Source organism: Choloepus didactylus, chromosome 7, assembly GCF_015220235.1.
Source record: "Choloepus didactylus isolate mChoDid1 chromosome 7, mChoDid1.pri, whole genome shotgun sequence".
Lineage (NCBI taxonomy): Eukaryota > Metazoa > Chordata > Mammalia > Pilosa > Megalonychidae > Choloepus > Choloepus didactylus.
Window position 1 is genome coordinate 153,095,593 of NC_051313.1, and position 13,954 is coordinate 153,109,546.

At 39.1% G+C, this 13,954-nt stretch overlaps 1 long non-coding RNA gene across 2 annotated transcripts in view; it reads left to right on the forward strand.

Annotated features, from left to right (window-relative positions):
• LOC119540095 overlaps positions 1-13,954 on the forward strand; it is an 81,964-nt gene that overhangs the window by 13,018 nt on the left and 54,992 nt on the right. For both annotated transcript variants that reach the window (XR_005218035.1, XR_005218036.1), the window contains exon 3: positions 8,302-8,366. This is a non-coding gene — a long non-coding RNA (uncharacterized LOC119540095). The remainder of the gene's footprint in view (positions 1-8,301; positions 8,367-13,954) is intronic.

Consider the following 13,954-nt stretch of genomic DNA (forward strand, 5'->3'; position numbering starts at 1 on the left):
TAACTTTTCTGATAGACTGCCACAGTGCAAATTTACTTTCATGGCATGAGGAAAAAGTGGAATTTCAATTGATGAGAGGAAAGGAAATCAGTTACTCAAATAATGCAGAGAACTTTTTTTTTGCATTATTAAAGTTACCTTCAAGCTTGCCATCTCAACTATCTCTTAGGCTACAAATATTAATTTAATGAAGGGATTAAACTTTGAAATTTTAAGTTGTTTTAAAAGATGGGAATGCTAAAATTTACTTTTACATTGCATCTGCTTGTGTTTACTTTCTATTTTCTGGAGAATACAAACACTTTGGCAAATCTCCTTTTAACCTTCATATTGATTCTTTAAAGAGAAAGAGGTAAACATCCTTCATACAGTTTGCAACTAGGAAAATAGAGTCACTGGAAAATTACAAGCAAACTCTGAGGTCAATACACGTTGACGTTTTCATATGAATAAAAATGCCAATGCCTTGCTATATCCAGTGAATTTTCTAGGTATATGCTTCTTTGGTTTGCTCAACATCTCTTTCGTCCTTCTATTGGTGACAGTACCTCCATATCTTCAGAGAGAAGTCTTCCTCCTACCAAGTGTTGTCCTGGTGCAGTCACCCTGCCCTGATACCTGTGGCCATGTGATGGTCATGTGACCTGTGCCTGGCATTGCAACCCCATCCTCTTGCCACAATAACTGGCCAAGTGCAAGCAGGGATCAACCTCTGTCACTTAGAGTTCCCTGGAATCCTTAGTAAAGATGATAAGAGAGAGGCTCACTCTTTGTCACTTTCTGTGGCCATCTCATAACTTCCCTAGCCCCCAAGGAAGCCTATTTGTAATAGAAAAGAATTGAGCTAACCTTGGGAAGAAGCAGAGGAGACAGAGCATGAGCTGAGAACACTATTGAAGGCTGGGCATTGCCTTGGAGTTCTCATTTACTTTTTGAATGCTAGGCATTGTGCCAGGTGCTGGGGAAACAGTAAGGGGAAGATGGTCAAGGGCTCCACTTTCAATGATTAAATTCAAGGGATGGAGAGACATATCAAATATACAAAAAAAAAAAAAAGCCTTTCAGGTAGAGAAAAATGGTATGAAGACAGACAAACTAGTTAATACATACACAGGAGAAATCTGATGATAATACAACAGGATAATGCTGCAGAGAGATGGAGGTTGGGAGCTACTCTGGTTTGCATGGTCAGGAGAACCCTCTCTTTGGTGACATTGATCTGAGACCCAAATGATTCAGAGAGCCAGCTCTGGGAACACTGGGTTCAGATGGAGCAGATGACCCAAAGGTCCTAAGGAATGTTCTTGGCATGTTCAAAGGATATCAAGAAGACCAGGGCGACTGGATTGACCTTCTACACTATATGGGTGATTCAATCTAGGGATTTAAATGCGGTTGTTCAAAATGAGAAAGACAGTGCTAATAAATAGTGATGAAGCAACAGTGATAAATTCTGACTTGCGGGGTCTTTTGGACAAGACAGTTTCTCCTGCAGCTACCCACCATTCTGTTTTCGCAACATGACATTGCCACAGACTTTTTACGAGATAGCACAGTACATTACAATGTTTTTAACAGCAATTTGACTCTCCCCAATTTTTTTTCCAGGAGGCATTCACAGTTTAGTGGCGTACCTTTGTAGATATGTTTATTTTCCCCGTTTCAGTCACAGCCACATTATTTCCAAACACTGCAGACACTGAAGTCTGGCTATAGGAATGTTATAGGTAAGTGACAGATTTTAGGAGACCCTTATTAAGCTCAGCACTATGTAATCTGTGGTAGGTAAGGCATCTGCATCTGGAACCCAGGATGTTATGAGAGGACCCAGAGTAGGTTCAGAAGAGACTCACACCTCTGATTGAAGGGATGAAGGATGGCATTAATCATGAAAAGATCACAGAGGTGAGGGCATCTGCTTTTTAAAATATTTAAATTTTCCATTTTTATTTTTAAACCATCCCCAAATTACAGAAAGAACTTTTTTTCTCTCTGAGCCATTTGAGAATAAATTGCCAACCTGATGCTTTAGTGGCTATTTCCTACAAACAAGAAGGTTCTCCTACATAACCATAACACAACCATCAAAATCAGGAAATTAACCCTGATGTATTAGCAACATCTAATTCTTAGACTCCATTCAGCTTTGGGCATCAGTTTTGAGATGACCGAAGGAAGGATTCATTTCCTCCAGATCAGAAGAGGTTTGTTGAATTTTTAACCTCTAGTGAAAGTGATCCAGCAGTATAAAATGATACAATAGTGTATCACTTAAGATCATTTATGCTGCAAAGCAATAGAAATCCTTATTATCATGAATCCTTATTATAAAAAATCCTTATTATCAAAACTGGTTTTCAGAAATTAAGAGAGATTGAAAACAAACAAGCTGAAGTTTCAACTCAAGGATCTAGAGAAAGAGCTGTAGAGGAAATCCAAAGGAACAATGTATTCATCCGAGTTCTTGTAAACAACAGAGCTCACAGTGGCTAGTTTAAGCAGAAAATGCATTTATTAAAAGGTATTTAAAGGCTTTCTGGTTCCTTGGGAGGACTAAAGAGTTATTTTAAACAATACGTGTATTAGCTCATGTAACTAGGAAATCTTGGAGTTGAACCATTTGGGAGCTGATTTTGTTACTAGCTCAATGATTTTATCAAGGTCACAAATTCCTTTTTACTCTGTTGACCACAGAATCCTCTTCATCCTAGAACTTGTTTATGTCCTGTTTCTAAGATATCATCTGGAGCTATGCAGTTTACTGTTTGCATCCCGAAAGATATTAAGGAAAAAAAATCTTCTCTTCAAACAATGGAATAAAAGTTCTCCCTTCTTCATTTTGATAGGGCCAATTTGGGACCCAGGCTTCCTGTGGACTGTTAACACTCCCCAGGGTGATGTCACTCGCAGATTATCTTAAACCTGGACCAGTCCAGTCTCTAGAGATGGGAAACAGGGTCAACCTCCCCTAGGTCACAGGGTCCCATGGGTGTCCTGAGATGAAGAGATGAAATCTACATTCTTCAGGAAGGAGGGAGAGGGAAATGGGTGCAGAATGGACAGTTGGCCTTATATTAGCCTGAGAGATTTGGGGAAAATATAAGGAAGAATAATCTAATATGGATGGTTTTTAAATATTGGAAAAATTTACCATGGAAGGATATGGAATCTCATCCTTTGAAATTATCAGGTTTTGTTTGTCTGAAATTTTGTCTCTGATGCTGTCTGAATGTGGGGTCATGGTGGGATAGTAGCAAAGGAGAGTGCTTCCCAAATTGCCCATCACAATTACCTGGGGGTGCTGGATAACAGAGATTGCAAAGCATCACCTCAGAGGTTGAGATACGGTGGTTAAGGGTGAGGTCTAGGCCATGTTATTTTTAAACAGTGATTCATAGGAGGTTGATGCAGCCTGTCAGCTGAGCTCCATTTGGAAACCACTGATAATGTAAACAGAGTAGACATTTTTTGGAGCATATTAGGAACATTCGCAAAAACTGACCATGTACTTGGTCACAAAGGAAATCTGAATAAATTCCATAGTATTAACATCATATGGACCACATTTACTCTCCACAATGTTATAAATATAAATTTATATTTATAACAAAGACAAAGAAAGGATAGCTTTAAAATATGTTTGGGAGCACCCAAAATGCTATGAAATATTGATTGAGCTTAAAAGGCTAACATAAGGGAAATTACTAAATGCTGAGTGCTGACAGAGAAAGCACTCCATTTCAATGTGCAGCTAAGGAATTATTTACAGGGAAATTTATAGCTTTGAAACCAGTTATCAGAAATCGAGAGACTGAAACAGGCTGAAGTTTCAACTCCAGGATCTAGAAAAAGAGCTGTAGAGCAAATCCAAAGGAACCATGTATTCATCCGAGTTCTTAGAAACAACAGAGCCCACACTGGCTAGTTTAAGCAGAAAATGCATTTATTAAAAGGTATTTAAAGGCTTTTTGGTTCCCTGGGAGGACTAAAGAGTCATTTTTGGAGGTTATGCACCAGGAGCAACACCCAAACCATACCACAAAAATCAGCTCTGGAAAGACTCCACTGCTAGCTGCTGGGTACCACGACACACTAGAAACTCCACAACCAATGCTACCATATTACCAGAGGGTAAATTCTACATTCCTGTGTGCAGAATCTGCATGGTACCCGATTCCTCACGTTGCCCTCTTTCAAACAGGAGTCCGGAAAGAGGGGTCTGATTGGCAGAGTCTAGGCATATGAGAATGCTAGTAGAAGGGAGGCTGGGGAGGTGAGCTTCTGGCTTCCACATTGGGGAGGCAAACTCATTATGTAGGAAATCCCAAGTCACGGAGAAAGAGGTGTGCCTATGCAAATGTCTTCCACATTGAAAAGGGAAGGATGTAATAAAGATAATGGCAGACATCAGTGAAATAGACAAACTCTGTAATATTGAGATAATTTACAAAACCAAAAGATGTTTCTTTGAAAGGAGTAGCAATATAGACACAATCCGATAAGACTTAAAAACAAAACAAAACATGTTATGTTGCAAAAAAAAAAAAAAAAGACAAGAAGATAAAGAAAATGGCTAGAGCTAAGATGGTAGTTTTGTAATTTATAAAATAATAATTTACTTGCTCAAAATACAAAGTCCTTGGAGAGAGGGACATTGATCGACCAGGTCTTATCAGGTACCTGTGCTGGGTTTGCTGGGAAGAACTTAGGTTCTGGCCCCTTTGATTTCTGGGTTGGGCAGCAGGCACTGCCTCCCAATAAAACCGCACACGACAGGAAATATCCCAAAGGGACAGCCAACAAATGACAAATATCCAGTACCTGTCATGCGAGTTATTTCATTAGTACTCACCCTATTGAGGTACAATTATATTCTAAAGCTTCTGTGTTGATGCTTTAAAAAAAGCTTCAACAAACTTCATTGCTGTATTTTTCCATAGAAGTGAAATTATTACTGGATAGAAAGATATGAACAATTTGAAGGCTTTTGACTAAACTATAAAATTACTTTCTCTAGCAGATGCAACAATGTACAACCTTGCTAACCATGACAAGAAAGAGCTCGTTTCAGTTGCATCCTGTTCAGTTTGACTATTCCATTAAAAAGATAGTATCTCATTGTTGTTTTAATTTAAATTAAAAAATATGCATGGGGTGAACAATTTATATATATTATCTAATCTACTACTTAAAATATTAGGTAAGTAGCTATCATAATCTCCAATTTACAGATGAGAAAACTGAACTCAGGAATGAGGAAGGAACTTTCTCTCATCCCTCAGTCAGTAGAGGATGTAGGATTCAAACCCAGGTTTTTCTTATTCCAAAGCCTTCATTCCTAACTACTGCTTTATTTCACAGAAGATAGGTATATTTAACTAAATACATAAATTTAAATATCTGAAGCGCTAACCAGAGTCAGAGTTTCCTAAAGAGTGTTCCAAGGAACAAACGACTTTCAAAATTCTCTGAGGAAATAAAAACAACTCAGTGATCAAAAAGTTGAGAAATGCTGGATAATGTTTCCTTTCTTGGAGACTCATAGCAGATGTCAGGGTATTTAGGGCTTTGGGAAGTCTTACAGCAAGGAAATTGTTTAATTCTGTTTAACATTCCAGAATCCAGGAAAGTAGTGTTCTAAGGAACATGTTTTGGGAAATGCTGTCAAGCACTGTACCTCTTATTTCTGTTTCATGTTTTATTGCATTGGTTAGAACATATAGACAATTAAAAATAATATTGATGATTGTTGGTATTTTATTCCCCCTCCCTGATTTTAATGAGAATATTTCTAGTATCATCAATAACTATGACATTGGGCATGAGTCAAAGATTGATGAGAGATTATTTATTATGAACCCTTTATTTCTTATTTTCAGACTTAACCAGAAATAGAAGTCAAACACAAAGAATCAGCTTATCAAACAGGGCAAAAATTCAATAGTAGGTTATTATTTCAGCAAATGGACAATATTTCCCAATATTTTCTATGTTCTAAAGGACCCATCCCAAAGCCCTACTATAGTACCACCTCCTCACACGAAATGAACCTGGGTGTCTCCAGAAGAGTTCTGGGCTGGGAAATGACACTGGCATTTTCTCCCAGGAGGGTGGCATCTGCATTCATCACCTTTACCCTAAGCCAGTGAAGAGGGATGGCGTCTCCCTTGCCCATCATTCATTCAGCAAGTGTGTTGTGGGTTCCTAGTGTGCTCCAGGTGCACATTTGGGTGCTGTGTTTCCAGCAGCAGGTAGCCTGTAATGGTACCTGATAAATATTGTCAGTCCAAGCCAAGCTGTAGAGTTGGCCTTGACGTGGTGCTATTTGCATCCCCCAAAGTGGTGATTTCCTGGCTCTGGTCCCCTTCCTGTCTTCTCCTCTCCCCTCTATGACCTTAGTGATGCTGAGTACCTGTTGGCTGCACAGGTCCTGGGACATTGACAGACATCTTTCCCAAGAGATATGGTGTGGACATCCTTCAGCCGGTTGCAACTCTTGTTTGAATGTGGCATGAGTATCCAAAACGGAGCCATGGCAGGGAGGTTTTTGCTGCTCTGGACACAGAGCCCTGCTTTCGGCAGGAAACATCCTCAGAGATGGACTTGACACCCCTCGGGGAACCACCGACAAATGAGTGATTGCATTCACACTTTGGAAGCCATTTTCTTACCACCAATTTCCTTGTCTGCACATTTACGAGGCAGTAAATAGCCCCTCTGTGCATGCTGAATTCTGACTTCATAGGTCTACGGCATTTAGGAACAGCGGGCTAGCTTTTATTTTTACTTTTATTAGTGAGTACACCCTGAGGCTGAACAACCACCCCATCACCACCCAAACTTTCTATTGTAAACCTTACTATAAAGTGTCCCCCAGTGTTTTCACCATCGTCAGGGAGACCTTGGTCCAAGTCATTTCCTAGCTCCCTCCTCAAGGATCGTCAGAACGAGATGCAGTCAAATTGCAAAACGCCTTGTTGGTACAGATGTCTTCAATTTTTGTTGCGGGTGCAAGGTGGTTTTTATGAGAAGCTGTGTTCTCTTCATTGAAGAGGGTGACAGAATAAGGGCTTACAGTGCTCTGGTCTCCTTGACAAAGCCTGGTGAGCTCTATGTTGCTATTTGTCCCCAACCTGGGACCTGTGAAATTTTGGGAATTTTATTTCAATAAGTGAGGACAATATAAGTGGAAAGGGAGACAAAAGACTGGAAATTAGTAATGAAGTTTTACTTTTTGGTCTGAATATGTCTTTTTTTGTGAGATGGAAAAGATTTCAAAGGAGTAAAGACAAAAAACTAATAATTTTCCTGTGCATGGATGGAGCCTCACTTTAATTTTTTGTGGTATCTCATGTTTTTTTGGTTTGTTTTTTGTTTTTTGTTTTTAATTAGAGAAGTTGTGGGTTTACAGAACAATCTTGCATAAAATACAGGAATGCCAATATACCACCCTAGTAGTAACACCTTACATTGGTGTGGTACATTTGTTACAATTGATGAAAACATATGTTTATAATTGTATGACTAACTATAGTCCATGGTTTAACATAGGGTTCATTGTGTAGAGCAGTTGCATAGATTTTTAAAAAAAAATTTCTTCTATTGTATACAACCTAACATTTCCTCTTTTAACGACATAGAAATATATAATTAGTACTGTTAATTATGTTCACTATATTGTGCTACCATCACTGACATCCGTTACTGAAACTTTTCCATTGTCCCAGAGAGAAGCTCTGTACATTTTAATTCTTAACTCCCTATCCCCTACTCCTACATTGTCCCCTGATAGTTTATATTCTAGATTCTGACTCTATGAGTTTGCTTATTCTGGTTATGTCCTATCGGTGAGATCATACAATATTTGTCCTTTTGTGTCTGAGGGAGCCTTTTGTTAGAACTGATGGTTATGAAGGCACAGAGAGAGTTTAAGTGGTAAGATTTTCTACCGTCAAGCTTGGCTCGAGTTCTCTGAAGAGTTGGGGTGGTGTGATTGAGTTTATCAACATAGGTCTATAAGGCACTGAAGATCCACTGGCTTAATTACTCTAATTTAAGGGGAATTAAGGGAATCATTTTATGGTTCCACTTCACAGGGTCACAAAATTCATTGGCCACAAAGTGCCCAATAATTACATATAAACAGCTTAGAATATAAACATTGGTTTATTCGGAATGGGCATACGTTCTCATCTGTGGTCCTGTCTGACTTAGTAGTGCTCCTCATTTAAAATGTTTCTCAAAGAGCCTCTGTTTTATAAACCCAAGATTTAAAAATGGTCTTTTCTCTTCTTTTTATAGCAGAAAATGTCTATGCCAAACGGTCCGTCACTTACGGATTTACAGTCCATCAGCATCCTTGTGAGGTGAGGCTCCATGGCAGGCTGATGCAGGACTTCCATTTCTCCAGGATCGAGAAGCGGGAGGGATGGTTGTTCCCAGTCATGCTGGCCCCAAGTGGAGTTCTGCCTGTTCTTCTGGGTGGTGTCTTTCATGCCTTGTTCCTCCCGAGGTGAAAGTCCCTGGGGAGGTGCGGCGTCCCTGCACAGCAGGACAGCCTGGAGGAGGAGGCTGCGTTTGGCTCCCAGCAGCACAGCCAGTGACGGTTCCTCCAGGGTCTTTTCTCTGTTCTCGCAACACCCTCGTCTTTCTTTCAAATCTCTCTCTCATGAAAGAGCGCCCTTCAAAAATTCTTATTTTTCCCCCTCACTGATTTGGAGAGAACATCGGTCTTCAAGTTTGTTATTCCAAGGCCCAGAGCGTGCCCCACTTCTTTTTTTCCAGCATGGACACATTATTCCTTTGTGTCTCCCAAAAAGATCAGTAAACTTCCCAGGTAGTAATTCTCAGAATTGTCATCCCTCCCTACAAAGTGAACACTTTTCTTTGTTTTGCTTTTTTTTAAAAAAAAAAAAACTTTTTTTTAAATTAAAGAATGTGTAGGTTTACAAAATATCATGTAAAAAATACAGTGTTTCCATATATTCGCCCCCTTTGCATAGTGTGGTACCTTTGTTACAATTGATGAAAGAATATTATAATTGTACTAGTAACTGTAGTCCTTAGTTTACATTAGAGTATATTTTTCCCCTATGTACCACCCCATTATTAACACCGTGCCTTAGAGTGATACGTTTTTTATAATTAATGAAAGAACATTTTTATAATTTTATTATTAACTATGGTCCATCATTTATAATAGGGTTCATTGTGTTGTACAGTCCTATCTTTTAATTTTTATTCTAGTAACATATTTATGATCTTTATTCTAGTAATATATTTATTATATAATTTTTCCCCTTTTAACCACATTCACATGTATAATTCAGTGTTGTTAATTATGTTCACAATGTCATTCCTACTTTATTTTTAATATTTTGATGGAAGTTTGATAAGTTCTCTTTTTTAAAAAGAGCTTCCCTTGCCCCAGGGACAAAGAAAAAAGTGAAAAAAAAATCAAAGGTTTCCTGCTTTTCTAGATCATCACAATTTGAATGTGGAGACAAGATCTTCAAACACTTTTTGATTTGAATGAAATCTGGGAGGTGGTCATCTGGCCATTGGCGGCAGGGTTCTAAGAGAATGTCACAAAATCTTTGAATTTCCTTAGCCTCTTTTTCCTGGATCTGCAACTCTGCGGTCTGTACAAATGAGGAACTCCTGTCTTCTCTAAGATGTCTTAGCTTGAAAATCCCTGCAGGCTCCATAGGCGTGTTCTTTGCGTGTTTTTCCTACAGGGATTAAGTATTTAGCGAATGATTTTGATGAGGGGGCTCTGTGCTTTAATTCCCTGTTCCTCTGCTTCTCTGAGACTTCTCCAAGTGGGCATGCCAGCTATGCAGATGGGATTCCAACTCTTCAGGGCCCTGGTGCAAACTTGCACTTCATATTTACTTGTTTATTTCTGGAAAATTACCTAAACAAGACTCCAGTAACCAGAGCTGACCCATTAAGGCAGACATCTGAAATAAGTCATTTTCATTGACTTAGTTTCTGAATTAAGGAAACTTTTTTTTTTCCACAAGTTTCTTTTCCCTTTTAATTTTTTCAAGCAAAATCTTTTTTCAAGGTTCATTGTTGCTGAGTAGGTTATCTGTAGGTCAGTGGGTTTACAGGTTGTTTGGATTTCCTAATATTGTGCTTTTCCCTAAATGTGGTAAAAGAGATTGTTTATGGAGGGCTTGGTGGAACAGGACGGCTCTGGGCTCTGACGCAATGTGCTATTTCTGTTTCCCTCTGTTGTCTCCAGTACAACACAAAAATCAGAAGAGAATAATCCTGGACTTTTTAAGCCCCCGGCCAGTTCTGTGGTGTTCAGAACAACTTCTTTTTTTTTAAAGACTTTTTTTCCATGACCTTCAAGGAGCCAGCTACATTTTGCAACATTTTTCCTTTTGATGAATAATTTTCCAGATACAGTATGTGGATGACTTTCAGTTTAGATACATAGACAGTACAATTCCAGATGCAAATGCAGATGTTTGAGTTTGTGGAATATAAGATATGAATGTCTTGACTTTGCTGTATGCCTTAAGAATCACCCGTTTTTCTATTTAGACAGGGAAGAAAAAAATTGCGTGATTTTCTGCTTTAAACACTTACACTTTAAAGGAGTTCATTTACATATGAAATTGGATTGCGTGACAGCATATGTGGGGAAATTTTGACCAAAACCTGTTTTCCTTTAATCTGCACATGCTGTGGATTGTGCAAGTGTGTGCAAACAAGTACTTATCAATGTGGAAGGCTTTAAAACACACTTTTGTTTATTTCAGCAACATGGTAAATTGGTTCTTTGCCTCATTCTGAACAAGATTTTTTGGAAGTTTATTTAGTTCCCTTACCGTTAAAATAAGGGTAAAGATACTGAATAAGCTTTTTGAATTATTTTAAATTACTACTCAGGAAATAATTTAAGACTCAATAATCATGTCATGCAATTATCTTTTGGGTCTGATGCTTTGGAGTATTTTATAGGAGAGTAAATGCTTATTTGTTATTATGAAATGATCTAATTAGTCACTTCAGAATATGATTTTTAGGTAATAAGTATTTTTCATCTATGTAACTCTGGTGAATCTATGAATGAACATTTGTAAAACTTTCATATTTTCAACAAATACTTACTGAACCATTGTTGCGTGCCAGGAATCCTTGTGATCTGGAGGCCAATGAGGTAGAAGTGGTCGCTGCCTGGCCCACTGTGAGAAACTTTAAGGGAGCATAAAGGGATAATGGGATAGGTGGAAAGCTCCCTAGTGAAACAGTAAGGGGAATTGTGCCTACAAGTCCACTGCCATAGCACTCCCCTCTGTTGCAGGCCACATACAACACCATATATAAAGCACGTGCCAAACGAATGCAAATGATGCCGAATGTGCTCGTCAGTAAATGAGGCAGACACATGCTACTGCTTTTGCTACTACTTCTATTGTTATTATTTGCAAAGCTCTTGAAGCATGGGAATGAGGCCATTTCCTGGGCCTTTATCCTCCCACCTCCATTTTTGTTAAGGGCAAGAGGGTAGAGGTGGCACCTGACATTGTTTCTAAACAAAATAATTGGTTAGATTCTGTTATGAGCCATGGAGAGTTATTTCCAAGGAAGGGGGAAAAGGGCCAATTTTGTATTGGTACTAGTACTCATGTAATCTCTTTTATCTGGGAAGAGGCTGACATTCTGCTTTTCAGTCACATTTTTGTCCATGGTAAGTTGATAAATGTGTTTCGCATCGCTCAGTGCCTTGGAAATGTCTGATGGGATATTTCTGGAATGGGCAAAGTTCAGCACAGCCTGGAGCCAGAATGTCCCCATTACTGAGCCAATGTAGTTCAAATGTTTATGACCCATCTCCAGAATGATGTGCATATGTGTGAGGTTGACAGTGCGGTTGAACAAAGCTGCAGGAACTGAGGGGAAAGCTCCAAAGAAACAAGAGAACACGTGGGCTGCCCTGAATGTGTTTTCTGTTCTGGAAGCTTACAGCTGCAGGAGAAGGCCCAACAGCATGTGGGGGTTTATGAGACTTTTCCTGCTCAAAGAATCAAGCCTCTGAGTGTGGTTAGAAGCCCCAAGGCTCTAGCGAAGCCCAGGTTATCCATGCCTTGATTTTCTTTTCTTTCTTCCCCGGTTTCCACTGTCAAGACCAGTTCAATCCAGTGTTCCTGAAGCTTCCAGGGGAAGACATCAGCAACAGTGTTTCTCAAAATGTGGTCTATGGACCCTTGGGATATTTGTGACTCATTCAAGGGACTCTGTGAGGTGAAAACTCTTTTCATAATACTACTAAGACATTATGGACCCTTTTCATGATCATTTTCTCACAAGGCTACATGGCCTGTAAGGATGTCATTGCTCCCATGGCTAACAGAATATGTTTTTATGTATTCTTATGTTCTCTAGAACTTTCTAAGATAGTAGGCTTAAAGTATACATATATGCATTTTCAGAGATTAACTCAGTTTCTTCTCAGGACTTCTGTGTTCTTATCAGCTAATTTACCTTATGCCTGCTATAATCTCCATAAATTGTTATTTTAAAATCCCAACAGTTTTCTTGCACCCATGCAGAAACACAACAAAAAGCAAGTATGTTTTCTGTCTTGTTTCAATAATATTTTTTAAAATTCAATTTTATTGAGATATATTCAGGTTTATTGAGATATATTCACATACCATACAGTCATCCATAGTGTACGATCAACTGTTCAAGTACCATCACATAGTTGTGCATTCATCACCACAATCTATTTTTGAACATTTCCTTACACCAGAAAAAATAAAAATAGGAATAAAAAATAAAATTAAAAAAGAACGCCCATATGACCCCCCCCCCCCATCCCACCCTATTTTTCATTTAGTCTTGTCTCCATTTTTCTACTCTTCCATCCATATACTGGCTAAAGGGAGTGTGAGCCACAAGGTTTTCACAATCACACTGTCACCCCTTGTAAGCTACATAATTATACAATTGTCTTCAAGAATCAAGGCTACAGACTTCAATTAGAGATATGCATGAAGCAGATCTGGTTAAGACTAGGGCAAATCGGACCAAAGGGTAAAGGTCAAAACTGACTGTGTTTTAAAACTTCAACTTCCGTATGAGAACAAGGAAAGAGATGGCTATTTGGTGCAGGATCTACATTTTCTAAACAATATAACTTTCACAGTTGGTTTGTGCAAAACCATAATTACATGTAACTTTGAATAGGAAGTGAGATCTGGTAGGTTTGTACAGGTTAGGGTGAAATAGTGACACATCCCAAAGTAATTTGAGTGGAGAATAAAAATATATATGCAGGGTCCCCCTGAGGAGCTGGGAAAGGATGCGGAGGTATTGGACTTCCTCCCCTGGATTGTTGCTGACATTCTCACAAACATTGAGGACTGATGGTTTGGTATGCCAAGCCCTCTATATTGGGGCTTGCCCTTATGAAGCTCGTTAACTGCAAAGGAGAGGCTAAACCTGCTTATAATTGTGCCTAAGAGTATCCTCCTGAGTACCTGTTTGTTGCTCAGATGTGGCCCTCTATCTGTAGCTAAGCTGACTTGGCAGGTGAACTCACTGCCCTCCTCTCTACGTGGGACCTGACTCCCAGGGGTGTAAATCTCCCTGGCAATGCAGGATATGACTCCTGGGGATGAATCTGGACCCGGCATCATGGGATTGAGAACATCTTCTTGACCAAAAGGGGGATGCGAAGTGAAACAAAAAAAAGTTTCAGTGGCTGAGAGATTTCAAATGGAGTCTAGAGGTCACTCTGGTGGACCTTCTTAGGCACTGTATAGATAATCCTTTTTAGGTTTTAGTGTATTGGAATAGCTAGAAGTAAATACCTGAAACTATTAAACTGCAACCCAGTAGCCTTGACTCTTGAAGACGATTGTATAGCAATGTAGCTTACAAAGGGTGACAGTGTGATTGTGAAAACTTTGTGGATTATACTCCCTTTATC